Source organism: Pseudopodoces humilis, chromosome 3 (genome assembly GCF_049639895.1).
Source record: "Pseudopodoces humilis isolate 2021_Gansu_Grassland_sample_001 chromosome 3, ASM4963989v1, whole genome shotgun sequence".
Classification (NCBI taxonomy): domain Eukaryota; kingdom Metazoa; phylum Chordata; class Aves; order Passeriformes; family Paridae; genus Pseudopodoces; species Pseudopodoces humilis.
In genome coordinates this window covers 47365676-47370090 of record NC_142202.1, presented here as the reverse complement: position 1 = coordinate 47370090, position 4415 = coordinate 47365676, and positions in this window count along the sequence as shown.

Here is a 4415-nt window from a genome sequence, read left to right as displayed (position 1 = left end):
AAGCTCTGTCTGGGCAGGTCAAGGCTACAGAAACAGGGAAGTGTTCCTAGGGCCACAACAAAAGAAACGTTCTAGCTGCCTGCTGCCCAGAACAGCTGTGAGAGCAGAACAGCCACAACCTTTGACTCCTCACTCCCTGGACTCAGAATCACAGAATGAACTAGGTTGGAAAAGACCTTTGAGATCATCAAGTCCAGCTGATACTCCAAACATTGCTGGAGAGGAGGGATCTTCTGTTCCATTTCAACTTTCACAATGCCACACACTTATCACAAGACCATCACGTAGCAGTACTGCTGGAAAGAGAAAGTTGCTGTATTATTTATAACCCAGGCATAACAACATTTATGTTATTATGCCATAACCCATTTATAACAACAGAGTGTAGCACACTACATTGTGTAGCATCACTTTAACCCCTACTTCTCAGTAAAATGGGCGTTTTACTACCTAAATAGGAACAAACCAGAAGTTATAAAAAGAAAAGGGAAGTCAACTAGATCTATTGAAATGACTATGCCCATCTATCATAAAAAGTCATAAGTACCAAAGACTTCAACATCATTCAAATTGTAGGCAGCCAGGAAGACCCTTGGCCTATTCCTGAAACCTGTTACATGGGTGATCACCACCTCCTAGAGAGAAGACCATGAGAAATAAAGGAGCATATTTAACTTTCCAGATGGCCTCACACCCTTTTGCTCACTGACACATTTGGGCACCAAAGGCTGTGATTTCAGAGACATTCCTTTCCCTGCTGTGCTCCCTTCTGCTGACAAGCATGCTGAGTTTTCCCAGCACTGATTTACTGCTGCTCAAAGTCATTGTTATGTTCAAGAGGGAAACAGCTTCGGTAGGAGAAGCTTTCAGAGGGGAAGATCTCCCCACTGATGGATGTTTCAGTGCTGAGGACTGAAGATTTATTGGTTTGTGAAACAACTAGACCTTCCCCAAAGAGAATTGCTACCAACCAACCTCAAAGTGGAGCACCCCTGTTGTGGCAGCTCCTGGAGGCTATGGAGAGGACTAAACATGATTTTGAAGAAGGCTCCCTGTGCAAAACCACTTTCCTCAAGGTGTTACACTACTGCATGGAAAAAACATTCTCTTAAGACTGGTTCTGTGGAACACCTCAGGTGTTTTGGTCTACACACCTCAGTGAGATATTTGCTTTGCTAAATGAAACAGTATTGCATCAGCACAAGAGAAAAGCATTATCACCCTCTTCCTCATCTGAGAAGTTCACCTGCTGTGTACCAAACAAGCACATGTGGCCATAGTAACACAGTGAAAATTCTTTAGCCCCTAACCAGCAGAACACAGTTAGAACAAAGCCAGTGCTAAATCCAATACAGGTCTAGTGCCAGAAATATTTTTAACAGTTGTGGAACTTACACATTCTCCATCCTGCCTCAAGTGGGAGTATTTCCCTACTCCCTTCAGGAAGGCTCAGGTCAGACCCTCAAGCCGAGCTCTCTCAACAGTATAAGCCACGCTCCTGATTTTAATTACATTTTTTTAATATTAGGCAAAACCTGGATGTTTTCTGTCACTAAAATTCTTTCTCTGTTGGAGACGCTGAAAATTTTGACTTGGAGACAGGTGTTTGCCACAAAAGCCTACATCACTAACTTGGCAGGTCCTACTAGAGTACCAGCTCAGTTACTGACAGGCAATCCTGTGTTCAGATTGGCAGAAAGCTACTATATTTAGAAGAGGTATTTCTATAAGCTTGCCAAAATGACCACCTTTCCTACTTCCCCAGAATGATGCCACTGTAGCAAGCACTCCATCTGACCACAGAACAGGGAGAAAAAAAACCCAGGAAAACCAATTTCAATAACACTGACAATGGTAACTTCTTGGAAAATTGTAACCCCACCCGTAACATTTGATGTAGCAGGATCCCTGCTTGGTTTTACCTAAAATATCTATTTTTCCTTCTTTTATATAACAAGATACTGCTATGACTCAAGTTGTTTTCCACTGGGCTTAAAATAAAAAAGTACCTTTTACAATCAGAAAGTCCCAAACAAGTTTCAAGTTCAAAAGTTTACTGCCGTTCAGGTTAAGATTTCAGAAGGAACTGTGTTCCAGCTGAAGATTAACTGTATGCTTGTAAGAACTAAACCTACATAGAGTTTGCTGGTACCTTTTAACACAGCTACCACATTTAACCAAGGTGATACTGTCTTAATCACTGAGACAAAGCACATTCCATCAGTGGCCAGACCAAGCATTTTACACAAAAATACTGCCCTGTGGCAAGTATTTACATAAATCTGACTGTAATTTAACATTTTTTGAATTGCTTGTGCTTCCTCTGTATGCAACAGGCCATTGATAGTAAAGGAGAGACATTACCCACGCTCCAGAAAGCTTACAAGCAAAACCTGTAATCCTGTTGCCAATAATGTAGAAGTTTTACATGAAAAAATCAGGCTACAGGAGGGTGAGATGGACAAAGGTAACACTAGCAACAGAACCAGAAATTGTTGTAAACTTCTTGAAAATTTTAAAATGCTTGTCCACATAACTAATAGATGAGGGGGGTGGGGGAGAATTTGATATGGTTTGGTGTGTTTGTGTGGTTGTTAGGGTTGGGTGTTTTTTTGACAAGTGGAAGGAAGCAGCTAGAGCTTTACCAACACAGAGTACAGGGTTACCATGACTGGGTTTGGGCAACTCCCATCCCGCAATGCCAACCACTTGCATACATTTGTGCTACTTCCACTGACCTGTGTGATGTCTGTGGGATTAAAGAGAGATCTCTGTTTCAACCTACCTTTCTCCCACTTGCCTTTAGCGCTCTATGACCAGGTCCTATTCATAACATGGTTTTGGCCAACTCCACTCCAAGTCTTGGACCCAAGTTCAAGAGATCTCCAGAGAACTAAAGAAACTACAACACATGACATAGGTCTCAAACTCACTCAAATCCACAGAACAAAACAGTTCAGTCTACATCATATTTTTAAGCTGTTGCAGGTAAAGGAATCCAATAGGAAACTCTGAGGAGCTGATTAAGCCTTTAACCACTGAACAAACAGCCTGAAGCATAAGGCATTCCCCTCCAAACAAGCATCATCTAAGTCAAAGTGAAGAAGTTGGTGCTTCTGCTATAACATTTTCAATCCTATTTTTAACATTACAGAGGAAGGTGGGGTTTTTGTTGCATTTTTTAATTACCACAAGCACCAAAGGTCAATACTGAAACTGAGGTTGGAGATGGCACTGACGAAAAGGAAGTGACAGGGAAATGTGACTTCTCATTAGATTAAAACAACTCAACTCCCAGACTAAATAATAGAATCCCCGAATAAAAAGTCCTGTCCACTCCAACTCCTCTGGCTGGACAGGAAGAACAGGAAATGTTTGTGGTTTCAAGTGGCCATACAGCTTGCTTGTGCCATTTCCAGAAGAACCATATGTACACAACAATTATTTCCGATGACCAGAGGAGTAAATCCCATCTAACCCAGAGTGCTTGGCTATATGCCAAGTGAACTGCAATCTCTCCAGTGTCAGACTAGCCTAGAAATGCAGCCCTAAAATTAAGCACTCACGTCCAAATTGGGAGCTTTTATACTGTCATTTATTCACCTATTAGTACCACCTTATTTTTGAACATTCACATTTGAAAGCTTCCTCTTAAAAAATATAAACAGGTAATTTAGCTAATCTGAAGACACTGTGTATTTTTGACAGCACCAAGGCATATTGAAAATCAGAAACTTTAAAACTTTTGGATGTATTGTTTTTTTAACTCTTTATTCTGAAGACTCTTCATCCATCAATGAAAATGGATTAGTTACTTCCATATACTACTATTTTAAACTTTCAGTTCTTAAGCATTTACCTGTTGCAAAGAAAAGCCGTTTATGCTGCAGAAAAGTGAGCACATTCACCTGAAATAGGCTGTTTCTAAACATCAGTAAGTTTTGTATGTCCCACAGCTAGCTGAGGGCTAGCTGAAGCCTAGGAATGGCTGCTGAAACTCTTTGTGATGTTAAGTCACAACTCCCCAATAAGAGGACCTCTTATGTTCAGCAAGAATCCAGCATTCTCCCCAAATGGAAGCTTTTGTTTGTTTCTATGACTGCCATTTCCTAAAGAAAGCAAGAATGCAATTGCTTTACTATCTCCACATCCTTGCCAAATCTGGCCAGTGCTTTTTGCAAGTTAAAAATGCTGTGTGGAAAAGGACAGCAGGACTGAGAACAGTATGACAGCGCAAACCCTGTTTATTTAACAGAGCAGGCCAAGAGCAGGAAGAGCTCTTGACAACATACTGCCTCCACAGCACCACTCCAAAGGCACCATATCCCGACCTAGTACAGTTCTTTGGAGTCTTCTTATGCCCAGACTGAAGGCAGAAATTTTCTTGTCAGGAATAGCAAGCAGCCCTCAGCCCT